Genomic DNA, 18,413 nt, shown 5'->3' with positions numbered 1-18,413 from the left:
CTCCACGCAGCGTGGCTCATGTTCGTTTTCTCGGTGTCAGACTGCGCTGTTGCATTCCTTCCAACACAGTTCACACACTCGTCGCAGTCTTTGGCTTTGTGGCCTTCAGCACATTTTGGGCAACATAGTGGCTTGGAGCAGTCCTGTGGAGAACCTTGTCTATTGACTCTTCCATTTGTCACGAGTGCAGTGCTCTGCTTTCTTCACGTGCATACTGCCTGTCAAATCATCAAGTTTTTGGAGCACTTAGAGACCTGTTGTTTTCTAACTTCTTCAGAGACGTTGAACTTATAACGAGTACCAACTTACACGCAGGTAATACCTCCACTGTATTCCATCGTTCCTTGTGATTCGGCGTCTTTTTGGCTTTTTACGTGTGTAGTTCACGTTTTCTAGCATGTCGCAAAAAAGTTTTGCTTAAAGGGTGTCCCATATCAAATTTCATCACGGAAAAAAAGGCTGAAGAAACTTACCTAGTGGACCGATCGTTTCATATTTTTAGGAAATAAAATAAGACTCATTAGTAGGCTTTTGACGTATTTATTTTTTAGGTTCTGTACAACATCTGGCTGCAGCTTCATGGGTTCATGTCTTTGAGTATGAAAGTGACCCTGTTGGCTTCGCACCACTCCAGGACAACAATTGAATAGTGGCACGAAGCTAGGTCAGATGATCACACGACCCTCGTGTTGCAACATAGGAAGCAGGCACTTCTGTAGACACTCATTGAGGGAGGTCTGTTTACAGTCTCGATAGCCACGAACGGCGCACTTCGTTTGCCACATGAGCAGATCGCTTGCCAGATCGAGTATTTATTGGCAAACTTTGAAAATTTCTGCTTCCTCCGGAACACAAACTTGGTGCTTTCCATTTATGATGACTGAAACCGAAAAAAATCTGTGAAAATCTGTGTTAAAATTCCAAAAAAATTGTGAATTTAATAAAAATGCTGTCATCTATGAAATCTATGAAAAAGAGTCTTTGACCAAAAATTTTGATAAAAATCTTTGACATTACAGAAAAATCTGTAATACCATATGGTAACCCTGATTCTGATTCCTAAAAGAACATCCATTTCGACCGCATTTCCACATCCGTTCGATGCTCAGAGTTATGTAGTATCGTTTACTCACACGATTCACTGTTGACAGCGCGATTCCGAGTTGTATTCCGATCAGAGTCGAAAAATGTTTTTTTCGTTTACCAAAATCCGACGAAAATGACGAGCGAGCGATGCTACTTTCTAAACCATTAGAACATTACGAAACCGAAAATGAGACAACGGCCTACGACAAAGCATGCGGGTAAATTCAATTTCATTATTTCCTCCACACATTCGTTTTCGCTTCGAAATTGAGAACGCCATTAGTTTCTTCGATATTGCACATAGCGCTGGTCAAACGAAAAGAAACTAGTAACGATATTTATTTGTCGTTGTTCGATTTGGGAGAATAACAAGCTAGCGATGATATTGGACGACTGAAGGGGCAGTGGTGTGCGTATTTCCTGTGTTTGCGGCGTTTTAGTTGCATTTTATGATGCACATTGCTATAATTTCATTTAATGAAAATTAAAATAAAAATCAAAATTACTGATTTGAAATTAAAACGAAATTAAATTTTCGTATTGTCATAGGAAAACGAAAGTCACTACTTCTGCTACTCGCATCCATAGAATCAAAAGAAGAAGGGGCGTTGTCTTTATTGTTTCGCTTTGTGTGAATTTAGTAACGAAGGAGGCAGCGAAAAGACGAAGGTGAATTCAGTGAATTTCATCGTTCATTGAATGGGTATGAGAATTTTTGGCAGTGATTCCGATATCCCAATGAGAGAGCTGATAATTTTTTCTATGTGCTTGCGCAGAATCAATCCGCGACGTTGCTTTCTGGGTGGCGCCATTTTTTTTCCAATTTTCGAAAAACTGACTGCGATAAAAATACAGTGTAAACAATACACTCCAAACTACTACAACCCAAATTTACAAGAGAAATCACCCAACAGGTTATTTCCTACAGCGTTTTTTTCCTTGATGCAATTTGATGTAGGGCACCTTTTAAATGCAGTTTTTTCACCACGGGATTTCTCTTGAAAGCTTTCAACTACCCGCTTGTGATCCTACATACTACACGGGGATCCATTTTTGCCAATTTTTGCTTCCTATCAGCGGCCATACGTTCGTTGTACCGTGTATTGGAGCTTCTTGCTTGCAAAATGCTGAGAAAGGTGGAGAGATATTCGATTTTTTAGATACGTACATAAAATTTGTTTACGCCGCTGATGTTCTTCCGACTCCATTTTCGCATCGGTTGCACAATTCACATTGTAAACAATACACACTAAACTAATTTCACTAACAATTTATAAAGAAAATACGTAATGGGTAAATGTTACAGTAATTTAAATGTGATGCAATTATGGCTAAATGGCCCGCGTTAAGCCAAACCGAACTGAGCGCCTTAATTTTTTTCTGGTATTTTTTATGTTAAAATGCATTTTTAGATAACTTATCATTAACATAGCAAATTAAGGAACACTTATTTGTTTTCGTTTACTATTTGTGTTCCCAAAAATAAATATATGTGGGTGTTGCTAGCGCTATGTTGCAAGCGATAGCGTTTTTAGAGCATGTATCTTAAAATGGCGCTTGGTCCTCTTTGGCTTAACACAGGCCAAATGCAACTGCTTGCAATCCAGAACCTTAAATTTCCAAAGCATGTGGTTCATAAATTTTCCAACCTTCAAGACGTCGGCGCCTGTGAGATCCGTTTCGGTAACCACGCCATTCATCTCCACAATACTAACTGGGACGGAAACACGACTGAGCAGAAGTTTAGTGTATTTACCTAAGCGAACTATCAGCTCTATATATGGCTGTTCGGGATGTTATTAGAATAAAGAGAGGTAAATTGAGAGATAAACAAGATTGATGGATGTGGGATTGCCTGAGTGGCGGTGTGCCTTGTGTTGGATTGACAACTATGCGAACACGTTGCAGAATTTTACGGCGTATATTTTTAGAGTTTGAAGAACGATAATGAGGATGAAGGGAATGGAAAAACCTTCGATTTCTTAAGTCAGTGTGCACCTTCTTGGCTATGAATCATTCCAACTTCCTCTGTCAAAAATATTTCCCTCCTTCCGACGATTCTATATGCTCCTTATTTTCACATGATCTCTAGCTCATCCATACCTAGAGCGCATCAAAGGAAACAAATGGCGGGAACACGTTGACCTATTACACGCACCGTTGTGCGCCGGAATGTGATCCCATGTCACTCAAATCTAAACCTGTGAATTGGAACGGTTTTTTTTTACTGAACCGGGGATGTGCGAAGGAAAACCGCGTGGATGTAACGAGCTTAAGACAACGGCTAATTAGCGAAGGAAAAATATCAAAGGTTAGGGGAATGTGTCGCCTTTCCGAGAGTGTAATCTAACGAATGATTGTCGGTGTGAGTGAATGTAACAAGTCTCACGGTCATAAACATATAGCAAGTGCAATTTTCTTCTACACGTATTGTGTATGTTGCGTTTTTGCCGGCAGAATGTACATTATTGTTATAGTGGAGCATGATTATACTATACCTAGGACAATGGTCGGGATGGGCCAACGAGGCGAAGGTAATTAGTTAGACGACTGTTGACGTGGTCAGCGGTGACGCTGCCGGGGGAGGTAAATGGGGAGTAAGTATTTTTTTCGACCGGCGGCGGCAGGCGACTACGGGTATGCCCGTGTATCCGGAGGATGTTAGTGTAGTTGTAGGCGTTCGCTCGCTAACCCATCGCTGAATGGTAGCAGCATGGATGGCGGGTAGCGTCGAGCTATGGTTTGCTGCGGTGCGGCCGGCGGTTTCAATTGTAACAAAAGCGTGTCACTAACGAAGCCGGTTGTCAACGACAAATGGTACACTGAATAATGCAATAGCGTAATGAATATATGTGGTTCGGAAGGTTCGGAACTACTCGGTTGGCCATCGAAACATTGAAACGATGAAATCGGCACTAATGTTTTGTTTGGTGAATTGATGAACCGGTAATTGGGTCCGAATGGCTTGGAAATAAATACGACAATGAGGGTAAATGACTAAAGTTTTTTTTAAATGGGTTTATAATTCTAATTTACTCAACAGAATAAATCAAACATTCAAGCATGTTGGATATCTCCTTAATTCAATGCATTGATGAATCGGTGGTAGCATGCATGAATGCCGTCAAGCAAATATCGTCTTCAAATGCACTTCATCCGAAGTCGTTGCCAGCGATATGTTTTCCCAACTTTCGAAACATATTGATTTTGTTCCTCTCCCTCCAATCCCCACGATATCAGTCGCAATAGTTCCCAAAGTGCTCAGACAACGTTCCCATCTTGCAAACTAAAACCGTCCCCCATTTATCAACCACGGGATGGCTCAATTTTCTTCGCTTACACAATTTCGACGTTTTTTTTTCTCCCTGTCTGTACACTCCACTGCCCGTGTCCGTCCACCTTTTGTCAGTGACGGAAATGGCGTGTTTTCTAGAATATTTTCCACGCCAACCACGTACCGCTCCTGTAACCCAACCCATCGTTCACCCGGTGACCACTCATCGATCCATCAGAGAGAGAAAGATAGATCCGGGAACGGTGGTGTGTAGAGATGTACCTAATGACGAACGCGCCGCCGAGGAAAACTACCATCCAGGGTGACCAAATGCTAAGCGCTAATGAGATCATCTGCGCGTACGCTGGTGTGCACTGCTCCGTCCTAGTAGAAAGTAAAGTTTGCCCGAGGCCGAAGTGTGTATCACGGTCCAACGACCCCCCTCGCTCTCTCGCTCTCTCTCTCTCTCTGGCCTGACCTGTAAGTGAAATGTCGAATCTCATCCGAAGCTAAACACTCCAGAGCGTTTGGGCACAAATTATGCGTCCAGCGTCGCTTAGCCAACGGCGGCGGCGTGCGGCTTGAGCTGTAAACTTTACTCCGACGACCACCAACCAGCGATACGAGAGCTCATCCATGCAGAATATATGTGCAATTTATTTATATATATGAATAAATTATATCTGCAGCGATTTTTCCGTGGACCTTTAGGTGCATCTCATCATCATCAGCAGCAGCAGTAGCAGCCTCACCATCTGATGTTTGATGCGCACAAAAAATAGAGTTTTCCACTAAAATCTTAAAATAGTCCGGGTGGGCCGTGGCATGCGGTCGAACCAACCTTTCGGTCGTGGATGATTTTTTAATGGCATTTCAGATTGCCATCCATCGGCCAGCAGCCGGCAAATAGAGTCCCTGATGGCAGCAACGACAGTATATACCTGGTTGTTTCGGCCGATAGTGATTAACTGGTGCCTAAATAGCGCGGTGTAGAAGTAAACAGTAAATGCTTGGAGTAACGTTGTAGGGCAAGGTTATCTGGATTAGCAGGGGTACACTGTGGTATAACTGTTTTGACGGTTTTTGGGACCTTTTTTGTTTCACTGAATCATGTTCGCTTGACGATGGATGCAACAGAATTTGAAAACGGTTAGAACTTTTGTAATGGCGAGGAGGAACATTGTTTATATGGTTTAAATGTAGAACAGTAGGTACCAGTTAGTCGCGGTAGGTCTGATGTTAATATGATCCACCTGTTTTGAAGATCATTTGAGTTCACTTAGATGATACAATTATGTACTCTTTGGACGGGATAAAGACTATGGGAATGTGTCAGAGTTGTCTTACAAATGGGTAATCTAATATGGTTCATTCGAATCAGATGCAGAATTAATTCGGATAAACATCGTATATTTGTGCCTCATAGTTTTATAAATAAATGGTGTTTTCTCCATTTCAGTCCTTTTCAATAATAGAATTGAAGCAAATTGTGATAAACGGATATTAATATATTTTTGACTGAGATTTGAATTAAGGGTTCGCTCCTTCGCTTCACGTCGCCGATTTCCAGTCTGGTCCGCCAATGGTAGATTTTAACAACGGTAACAACTGCGCATTTTAACCCGCCGATATGCTTAAATTGACCTGAGTGAGGGATTGCCCACTAATAAACCCGTAAATTTGGCAAATGTGTCCCTGGGATTATGGAAGGCCCGCCCTTAGAATAGTCATAAATCCGACTTGACGAATCGTTTGTCGCAACTGCAGATTTCTTGCCAGACCAATAATTTACTAGTCAATTTTGAAATTGGTGGTAAAATATCAGGCACTCTCGAAACCGTTGTATGCACTACTCCGTGTCGTTTTCCAAGTTCGTAATAGGATGTTGCCGAATTATTCGGCTAAATTTTCTGGTTCGCTTCTATGTTCAATACTGTGCAAAGAAATTTCAACAATTACAGAATATAAACATTACGTGTTATACTATATTTCATCGAAATTTGATTATTCTGCTTTGTTCGGAAAAGAACCAATGAACTCTCTTCAATAGCTTCGTGTGCTATCCATGAAATTATTGCAGTGGAAATCCTCAAAAAAATCTGATTCATATGTACTATGAAAGAACAATAGTCAAAATAGACAATTAATAATTCTAATTGCCGCAAAGTTTCACTGTATCGATTATTGTTGGCTATTTTCGTACAACTGTCAATTCAAAGACGGATAGCTATTCTAGAGCGAATCAGTTATGAACTTAGAATGGAAGCCTAGAGTTAGGTCGACCCATGTGGGCATGATCGAAAGGCAATGTGAGCGGTGAGAGAGCATCGTTAATCGTCGTGCAATATACGATGCTCTCTTACCGACCTTGCTGATAGACTCGGGTGGAAAGCCCAGCCCCTACCAAACAGAAGGCAAAATATTCACCACATTTCCTTTCGTTTCCATATGAGCCTGCCTAGTTCTAGTCTTCCGTTCTATATTTTTAATCCATTTGCTCTAGACGCGGAAAAAATTTGTTCATAAATTCGTGGTCAAAAAGATCGCGATTTCGTAAAATGAACGATTTAGGAAAATTGCACCCAAGCTCCTCAAATTATGATTAATAAACCTCGAATTCATGAAACTATTTATGTTTCCAGAAAATTAGATCGCCCCGAATATATAAATGGCGTTAAATTCGCATGTTCGGTTGGATTACTGTAGTCGTTCTCTGGATATATTTGATATAATTCTTGTTTATAATTTGGGGATACCTTAGTTTTTGACAGTTAAATGTTCATGATTTTATTAGCTTAGTAATGATTTTTGCAATCTCGCATGACATTATCGCGATATTCTTTTCATGAGTTTACCATCGGATGTTTCTGGCAAAGTGGCGAGTTTTATGAATATGATTTCAGGATTTTAGTCACGATTTTTGGAATTTCTGTTCACGTTATCGTGATATTTCAGTCATGAGTAAGTGATTCATTTTCGCGATTTCAGGATCTTAGTCATCAGTTTCGACATGTTGGTCAAGTCGAAACTCATGACATGTTGGTTGATTTAAGTTCATGATTTCAGGATCCTAATCACGATTTTCGCCATTTCTATTCACGTTATCGTAATATTTTAGTCACAAGGAGAGTAATTTTTGTTAGAAGTAACGTGACACTATGAACTGGATCATAACAGTGTGATCGATTTGCGATAGCTTGTTCTGTGAACTATTTCACGAACACGATTTATGGCTCTATGATGTATTTTTGGCGCGCAGCGCAGTTTTCCTTTTCTCAACAGACATTACACTGAACTTTATCTAGCGAAAAATGATATTCCAACTTTTGTGAAATAGTTCACATGAACATTTCATGATCATGTGTAGAGGGCATGAAATTGAAAATGATTAGGGAAATATAACAAACACGATCGTGAATCGAGTAATAAACCAGCTCAAGAATCCATGAATAACATTTAATGATTTTGCGAACTATTTCACGACCACGAATTGTGACTATGATATGATACTAGGATTCATGACTCATGAACCATTCAACGTCTTTTGATTATGTGAACCAATCCACGAAAGCATGAATTATATTGAATGGTTTTATGAACCATTCAACGAGCGCGAATGGTGAGTCGTTACTATTATACTAGGAATCATGAACCAGTTCACGAATACATGCATAATATTGCATGATTTTGCGAACTATTTCATATTCATTGAACCGTGACTAATATATTAGGAATCATAAATTGACGAGGATTGAAATGATTTATGATTAAAATCCCGAGCATCGTGAAATAGTTCACGAGAAAGCATCCAGACTGGATTGATTTTGTGAGATGTAATACATCATGAGTCAGCTCACGTCGTATAGTTGGACTCTGAATATTGTTCCTAAATCTATGAATAAAATTTCGAGTCAACCTTTGTTGTTTTTTGAATAATATTCATAGGTGAACTAGTTCATAAAGTTATGAACTAGTTCGCTTAGAGAAATGTGTTTTGGTAATGACATGGCGAAAAACGTTACTGAAGTTTACAAAACATATACAAATACTCCACTGTATGGAGGTACCACTGACGACAGCCCCTGAGTTCTTTTACGGTAGTTCTGATTTTTGGGCACAACCAAATCGATCAAATGGGCGATTATAAGTTCTGCTCCGTATGCCCCGTTACATTCCTTTAGCGTTGCGGGAAATAACTACGAAATTCATTCCCAAAGGCGGTCGCGTCACTTATGAGGAAGCTAAGAGTTTTAGACCGATCAGTCCAACCTCCCTCCTTCTTAAATCAGTGAAACGTTTAATCGACCACTACATTCGAGATGTTAGCTTGGGCGAGCACCCGATGTATGCGATGCAGAATACATATCAGGGACTATTAATAAATTACGTAACGCGGTTAGGGTGGGAGGGGTACGAGAAGTTGTGACATGCTGTTACATATGGGGGAGTGACTAGATCGTTACGTAACATATTTTTACCGAACAAAAACAAATTTCTCGAAGTATTTGTTCGTAATAGGTAAGGGGGGGGGGGGGCAGAGAAATTTGTGAAAATTTGGGGGAGTCAATTTTGGGCAATTTTCTACTACCACCCTGTTACACAATGCCCTCAACAACATTGAAAAACACCTTTTCACAAAAGCAATCTAGTTTAGGAGTTTTTCTTACTATTAAGGATGTTTTTGACAACATGTCTTTCGAACCAATTTTGGAAGCAGCACGAGGTCATGGAGTACCTTCATATATCATGAACTGGATACACGCAATGCTAAGCAATCGACATCTGTGTGCATCGTTAAGACAAGTAGAGATAATAAAACTCAGTGTCTGCGGATGTCCTCAAGGTCCTGTCACCATTTCTTTAGAACTTGGTCGCCGATGGCTTGTTATTGAAACTTGATGTTGGGTTTCCGACATACGGTTTCGCCGATGATTATCTGCAATGATCACCGGTATTTGCATTAACACTCTTTTTGATTTGATACAACAAGCCTTATGTGTGGTTGAGCAATACTCTGACTCGCAGATCAAGCTAAGTATGTTGAGGTGATTCTTGACTCAAACCTTAATTGGACAGCTGATATCGATTTCAGAATCAAGAAAACTTGCATGGCCTTCGGCCAATGTAGACGGATTTTTGGCAAATCTTGGGGACTCAAACCCAATAACATCTACATAGATCTACACAACAATTGTTAGACTGGAGTATGGGTGCCTTGTTTGGTGCCAGCAGGGAGAAGTCTTGACAATCCAATGAAAGTTAAACCATCTGCAGAAGATGGTCTTGATGGCGATGACTGGTGCGTTCTCGTCAACACCTGCTGCTGCTCTACTCTTGAACATAAACTCACATATGTGTTTCTGTATCAAGAAACATTTTCTTGTACAAGGCTTAGGTTACTGGGTTCTGTAACATAAACGCAATAGATTGCGCAACTAGCCACACAAGACTCTGGCCCCAAATTGTTACTTGGGATGAGTATACAGTTGCACCCACTGACCTTACACTCACACATAGTTTTCTCTTTAAAACTTTTAATGTGAGAATTCCTCCTCGCGAGGAAAGGCTGTCTGGCTGGATGGAGTGACAATTGAAGAATACGTAGTTCGTTATATTGACGGTTCCTTGTTGGAGGGCAGAGCCAGTGCTGGTGTCTATTGTCGTGAAATGAGAGTATACCAATCTCATTCGCTTGGTAGATACTGTACCCTATGCGATGCAGAAATCTTCAAGATTCTGTGTGGCGTACAATCGGCATTTCAACAAGGAAAAGGAATCTAAAAATATATAACAAGAGAGATTTGGCCCGATCGAGGAGAGGGAGAGGTGACGATCTCAAATCAAAGAACTTATCATTTGAAATGCTACTGCTGCTTCTACTTTCTATGGATTATCGTCATTCCGGTATTACTGAAATTCATTGGCGGGCGAATTGGCTAGAGCTAGCGCTGCGACTGACTTCGTTTCTTCCGATCGGCTTTGGGGACCAACTTCAATAAGCTTCTCCTTAGTTCTATCTCAGACACCACCAAAGTCCGGCGGTGTCTGAGCTAGCTAGCGATCGAAGAGAGGGTGCTGTGACGATCTGCTTATAGGAGACATTGGGGGGGTCGATAGGTCAATTAGTAGGTATTGGAGGCTGTGACGGTGATAACGATACAGCCGGGAATATGTGATGGCATCATCACAGTTCCTCGATGGCGGAATAGTTAACGCACCCAACTAGAGACTGGGAGATCGCAGGTTCGATTCCTGCTTGAGGACATATTTTTTCTCAGTGTTTCACAAAAAAGGTAAATTTTCACCGTTTCTTCATTCTCACCGTTTCGGTCATTCTTTCTCTGTCTGTTTTCCAGTGGACACGCTTCTAAAAATTCTTGAAGAAGAATCTATTTTTGCATTGGCAGTCATGCTGCCCGGCGCAGATTAGAGATCGAAATTAGTAATCGTATGTCGAACTCAAATCGAAGAACTTATCATTTCAAAAGCTATCTACCTGCTATGGGCACCCGGTCATTTCAATATTACTGAAAATGAATGGGCGGATGAATTGGCTAGAGCTAGCGCTATGACTGACTTAGTTGGTCCAGAACCAGTTCTACCGCTGTCGATAAGTTGGATAAAGCGCAAGATTCGTTCATGGACTGCATCAGAACATGTCAACCTTTGGCGTAGCTTGCAAACTGGCGTTCAATTAAAAACTTTTCTGTCGGATGTGAGTCTGAAAATGCCAACGCATTTTCTGCATTTTTCCAAGCACAATTGCAATATTCAAGTCAGGGCACTGACTGGACATTGCAAACTCAATTATCACATGGCTACTATTCAGCGTGTTGAGTATTATTCGTGTGATGTGAATCCGATTACGGAACTTTATACAATTTGATATGTAACAGCCCTACAGTAATGTAATTGTGGTTCCGGATGTTTGGTTCTCCATACATAGGTGAACCTACGTACAGAGAGCTGAAACTGTTGTTCCTAACCTAGTGTGGCAAAGCGCTATAGCTTAAGCCGTATTTGAATGCCAATGCCGAGGTGTTGTTGTTCTGTTATCCCAATATCCCTAGGGGATGTTCCTCTCATCGCGAAGTGTGTTTTATTCCCTTGGGAGTGAAGAATACTTCCGTATTGTCTGTTTTCTGCGTCGTTATTTTCCATACTTAACTCTTTTCCAATCCATGCGATTAGGAAATGTTGAAAAGACAAATCACGGCAAGGCACACATCTCCAATCAACATGGGGAACGTGCTATTTGAGCCTTTTACAAAAAATTTTGAGGAGAGCTATCATTTGTGCAAAATATTCGTCTTTCAGGTATCATGTTAGTGCCAATTCAAATCGTGAGCTTCTCTTTGATCGCAAACATAAACCCGTAACTCCGGACCCGGGAGTCTGATCTAAGAGAAATTCTATAGAAACTGATAGGAACATTGTACCTTCCAACGAAAATTAAGTTTCTGCAAATCGATTCTACAGTGCTCTACAGTGAGCTATGTTGAATTTTAGCCGCTTAATGATCAACACCGAAAGTAGAGCAAACTGGCATGTTATGATCGGGGCCAGCTAGATCTTAATTTTGATGTACTAGTGGCAGGACACGGACATAGACAAGAACTTCATCGGAGTGATTTAGCGGATCTACAGACTATGGTAGAAACTTTCGGTTAGGCTAAATATTTTATAGCCATCAGTAATGGTTCGCCAGCTTCTAGTCACAAAATAAGAATCCTCCCATTGATCGCATAATTCTTCCGGATGATGCTGTTGCTGCGAACGTTCTTATCTGACAAGTGGTAATAAAATTGACGCGCCCTTTTCACACAAACCATCAGGTTGTGCCTTAACAAGTATTGGAAATTGAGTTATTGGCTGAATCTTATCGTTGGAAGGAGATTCTCTGTCCCTTCGGATTGCGCATAAATGACTCTGTTTATGGATCCGCCCCATTTTGGTCTTTCATACAGTGTTAGCATGATTGTTGGTTGATAACTTAATTTTATGTGTGCTGTTAAAAGCATCTTCAGCCTCCGGAGTATTCCATGCACTGATGGTGGGTTCCTATATCATCATAACATCACTAATAGTTATATTTATATTTAGTCTATAATTATCACATTCAGAAAATGTGCATACTGTTGAGATTATAGTGCATTTATTTAAACCTGCAATCGCCATCTTGGAATTCAAAATAGTTTCTATTTCCGTCATGTACTCGTCAATTACATTTGGACAATACCTAATATTGTTAAGATTATAGAGAATTCAGCCAAATCGGAAGTCGCCATCTTTCAAAATGGCTTTAGACATCAACTTCCGTCATGTACTCGTACCCTTATTGCCATATTGTTGAAGTTACAGAGAATTTATCTGATCTAGAAGTCGTTATCTTGGTTTTCAAAATGGCTTCATATATCAATTTCCGTCATCTACTCGTTAACCCATTTCCGAAAATACCTATATTGTTGAGGTTATAGAGAATTTATCTAACCCGGAAGATGACATCATAGATTTCAAGATGATCTCAGACATAGATTTCCTCGTCAACCCAATTCCGAAAATACCCAACTTTTATTAGTAACAATTGGCTAAGAATATGTTAAATTGTATACAAATTCATACTACACCGTACAGAACCTACAGTAAGTTCGTAAAAAAATAATTCGTTAATTAGAGCTTGGCTCGTAAAATAAGATACGTAAATCGAATATTACCCAATACAAAGATTCGTAAATGGAGGTTTCAGTTCATAATGCAAAGAATGCTCCACCCTACCCTAGGATCGTGAATAATTATTAAGATTAAAACGAAACTTGTTCAACAGTCTGATCAATATATGGGTCATTCCACATCAGATTTACTACCAAAATTTTAAGTCCTTCCAATTTTTTCTTGCATTCTTTAGCTAAAAATAATTGACACCTATTTTTTTGTTTTGGCTCAGTATGACTTTTTTAACTAATGACTTTTTGAACTTTTGAAGTTCATAAAATTGAACATTTTTTAATCACTCGGAAATTATGAAAAACGTTTTGTTATATAATTTATGTCTTCTGCAATTTTTATAAACAAATTGAATTTTTTAAAATCTGGACCATTTTTTTTGCTATTTTTTTCTTTAAATATTAAAAATCGTTTGTGTGAAATTTGTGGAGTGTAATCAAAATACTTTGCAAGATATTAAAATTATAAAAAAATGCAATGTTGCACTATACGCACAGTATTAGGCCTATTATAATTGAAATATCTCGTTAAGTACTTAGAAATGTAATAATTATGTATAGCTAAAGAATGCACGAAAAAATTGGAAGGAATTTAAATTTTGGTTGTAAATTTGATGTAGAGTAACTCGTATATTTCCCCAACTTCATATGCAGCAGGTATAGTAATTTTCATAGTTCATAGAAGATCTACAATAGTCTAAGCTTAATCTTATTTTAAAGTCATTCCAAATTGGAAGCATTTGAACCCCCGAAACCACCTTGGCTACGCCTCTGCTATCACCACACGTGGCCCAGCATTTCCGCTAAATTAATCGTGTTCGTCACTTATTTTCCGACCAATTAAAAGCGGAATTGAATTGCACTTGAGTTCTTTTCTAAACGCAGACAAAAAAAAGGAGGATGAACAGCGTAGAGAGAAAAACAATATGTATGTTTTTGCTTGTCAAACATTTCAGAGCTAGCGGTAAAGTTGCGCTCGACGAACGACAACCCGTTCTCGTATTTCCAGCAGCACATAAATACTTCAATTGTTTTTGCTAATCAACGAAGATCTTAATTCCTCTCATTCTCGGACGCAAGGCGGCGTTTTTGTGCTGCTGTTTTTTTTGTTTGTTGTTTTTTTGCGCTATGTACGTATGTACCATGTAGGATGTAGGTATGCTGCTACTATGTAGGAGCTCGAATAGAGTGTGAGAGTTTTTGATACGCTGCTGCTGCTGGTTGTGGATTTTTTTTCGCTTGTTCTACCCCCCTTTGAACAGAATTCCGAATCTGGTTTTTGCTGCTGCATTCGGTGATTGCGTGAGTTCGGGTTACGTTGAGCCGACAGCGACAGCATCTAAATTAATGTGGGAAATTTTCCGCTTCCTTCTGCCCCCTCTTTGGAGTGTCAAATGGTTGTAGGCTTGTTTTTGTGTCTGGAATGTGATTCGATTTTGGTGTTATAATATTTTACGGGCGGATTTTTTCTATGCGGAAGGAAAGATTTACAATTGCTTCGGGTGGAATTTATCGTGCAGCATTGTACGGGTCCCAGAGGACTATTAAGGTTGCTATTAAACGAGAAAAGGCAGTTATTTCCCCCACCGTTGGCAAATTCTTCATGAAAATCAATCAATGGTATTCGAACAATGCCCCGAACACATTGATTGATTTTCATGAAGATTATAAGAAGGTATGCGACAAAAACTTTTTTCGTTTTTAAAGATGACCATAAAGGCATTTGAAGGCTTTCTCTGCTGAATGTTAAGCTTCAGTACTCGAGTGGAATCTTGGTCTCTTGTCTATTCGAGAATTCGTTACGAGCTTGTCCTTGTTCTCTTTATTAATAACTGTGTATTTTCATGTTAAAAAACTGAGTTCAGCTGGATTTGTATTTTTGACACAATTCTAAATGGTTACATCAGTTATTTAAAATTTCATGTTTGCTCTCCTCATATTTTTTTCGAACTTCTCGACCTTAGCAACCGAAAGAAACATCTGTATCAGCCGTCACGAAGCTGTAGCAAAGCCGGCTGCTATCGAAGCATTCAATTTAAACAAACAAATACGTAAAACTCAGCGCTCAACTGGTGACAACAGCGTTCCTAACTGCTTTGCGGTGGTCAGTTAGAATGCCGAGAGATTTGCACAGTGGGCAAATGCTGGCTAAACGTCGTATGGTCGAAATTGAAAAATATAAGTATATACTTAATTAAATGATGAGTATTATAAAGGAATCGATCCAGCTTGAGGAATTGAAGCAATGTAGGAGTGGGAATATGCATTTGTTAGACAAAAGACGATATATATGGAAATGATTAAAGATAAACAGGATCATATTTCATAACGTAAGTAGCATCGATTGCCTCTTTCGACTATTACGGCATTATTATAATATATTATACTAACACAGATATAAGTTGTTTCCAGCTATTGCGATAGGGTGAATCAGTTATAAACCGCATAAACTTTTCATTCGTCTATTTTAGTGTGCAACGAGCACTTGTTTTCATGATGATTAACCTCTTGAAACCAAATTGTCTGAAAATGATCGGTATTCCATTGTGGGGTAGAATACGGGTAGGGGTCTGTCTTTCATATGTGCACAGCATGATTTGAGATTCGGTAATGCCTTCTATATCGCATTCAAAGTTCAAGTAAGAAGCAATAGGATTCGTCACTCACATCCTCATGATACGAACGCCATTGGCAATTCCTGGGAAAGATTTTTCCAGACTTTAAACTTAACGGATTCTACACATTCGATATGATGGTAGCAATGCACGGATTACTAGTATGCCGCAATATACCGTGCAGACGCACATCAATCTTATCATCGTCCATATAAACGGGTATCTTGATTCTATCATTGTCATGCTCAACGGCGCACATCTTCCAGCCATGGCCAGCGTTTTGAACGTTATCAGTACTGCATTACGTGTATGGTGAAATTTGATGACAATATCTTTCGTAAGTCTAAGCTGCATTTGGACCTTCAATTAATATTGAAAAATATTTCATAACTTTCAGTCCCATGCTAATTAAATGTCGTTACAACATAGTAAAGTGGATAAATTAACAAACAACGCACGAGTTTGAGTTGCACACCACGAAAATTTCGACTGCAAAAATTCAAATAAAAAATAGCGAAAATGATTGCAAACATTATCGCTCGTTTTCACAGTGTCACAGAAACACAATTGGCACAGAAATGCGGTCATGGGCAATAAAGTAGGCCACCTTCGTAAAGCTGTTCAAAGATTGTGGAGTAGGTTGGATCCATAATTATTGATTATAATTCTAGAGAAGACAATCCGTGAAAGTTGAAGCCGCTGCCCAACCTAAGCCAACAAATCCTGCGCTAAGGTAAATCTTTAGTTGAAATGTTCCATTAGAGTTTTGGTACTCCATGAAGCACTGTAAACTTCTTGTTTAATCTCAAATTTCTAAGACCAAGAGCTCCCTAGTAACAATTGGGGTTTTATGGTAGTTTTGTAGCCACTCATAAAACTTGTAGCCTGCTATAAAACTGTATTTGTTATTTGGGCTGTTTGCTTCGGCTTTGTGTCAGAGCTTCCTCGAGCTAATATATTTGGTAGCTTCTCATGAGGAAAATTTAAGTCTTTCCGTAGTTTTCTTGAGTTTTTCTTCAAAGTTATTATTGCAAAGAAATCGTATTTGTGGCCGTAACAAAGACCATATTGGTTTCGTAGAAACTTTCCGGAAGATCAGCAAAAAAACTTCAGTGTTATTGGCTAAATTCATGAATAGAGCAGCTATACAGATGTTCCGGATCTTTCACGCAGAATCTAGGGTCAATAGTTGAATATAAGTATCAACACTATTTTAGAAGGGTTTTTAGGTAAGTTTTCAAGAATATTACATATCGATTGAACACATTGTAGCCTGTTCAATATTATGAGAAATACTATTGTACTACCGGAATCGGAATCCGGAACATCCTAGATCGGTCTATTATGTAAAAATTTGACTTATACATTCTCATTTTTGCTTTGTTTGTTTTTATTAGTATTTTGTCAATAAATCTATGATTCATGATGACGGTTTTTCATACATCTTTATATGCCAAACATTACCCCATTCGGCACAGATTCCCACTGGCCAACCAGGTCAAAAACGATAAGATTTACCAGAAACTGAAAATATAAACTCTAACGAACAATTTCGGTACAAGTACATATCGATTTGGCTGTAAACGTGTCTTAAAACTGAGTTCGAAATCCGGCTCAATAAGACCCGCTAACACCTTATTCGTTACAAAAAAATACCTGAAGATTCATCAGATTCCTTGGGTGCTATTTGAACGCACGACATTACAATAGATCTGTGAACTCTGTCCAAAGTTGGCACGCTTTTCAGTTCAATGGCCCATTAGCTTGTATTTAGTGCAAAGCTGCAATGCTTGGCGTGCTGTAAGCCCAAACGAACAGGTAGACGATCCTTGTCGATTGAGACGTAATTAAACGTAACACAATCCCACCAAAGGTCATTCGCCACAACATTTGTCCCGTCTACCATTTATTTGTGAAGAGACACACCGTTTTGTGCCCCGTCCAGTGCTTCAGTTGATCGCCGCACTACAAACTCGAATCGATGACTACACCATCAATTTCAACTTTATGAGCGGGCACGTAAACGCGATAGTCCTACATAAAGGGCTTGTCATTAGTAACGTAATTTGCTTGCTCCGACCGAGTTCAATCTTGTTCGACATCCATTTTACCGTCAGCTGGATTTTTTCTCAAGAGTACATTTATGCGTAGGTCTGGAATGCGACGCAAAATGATAATTCAATGGGAAGAGACAGAATTTACGCGAAATATAACAAATTGAGAGATCAGTCAAAGAATTGTAAATTAAAAACGCTGTCAGTTATCTTCGCTTGATATATGCCTGAATGCTACCGTTTTCTTTCGAAGTATGTGTAAATGTGTGTTACATGCAATAGTTCGCAAAAGCATCTTTGTTTCAATCGCGTGCGTAATGTTTGGTACATAGTCGGAATGCCGTGACGGCCTTTGGACTGGTGATTAAAATCTAGTGATATGTACTGCAATCAAAAATCTGCCAGCCAGGTCACATCCATTAAAAATTGATTTTTTCAGTATACTGGTCTTCATACACTGTAGGGTTTTCGGTCAATCAGAATTTAAAAAGTGGACATACATCAATAGCTTGAAAAAGTTCCTATGCAAAACATGAGCTTAATCGGACATGACTAAGGAGTCATCAGTTCGTCGATCAGTTCAAATTCATTCACTCGTAAAAAATACTATAACTCTAAATTTTTTAAAATATGATTCGTATTTTTGAAGCTGAGTGTTTCA

This window comes from Topomyia yanbarensis, chromosome 3 (genome assembly GCF_030247195.1).
Source record: "Topomyia yanbarensis strain Yona2022 chromosome 3, ASM3024719v1, whole genome shotgun sequence".
Classification (NCBI taxonomy): domain Eukaryota; kingdom Metazoa; phylum Arthropoda; class Insecta; order Diptera; family Culicidae; genus Topomyia; species Topomyia yanbarensis.
This window is presented reverse-complemented; position numbering follows the sequence as displayed.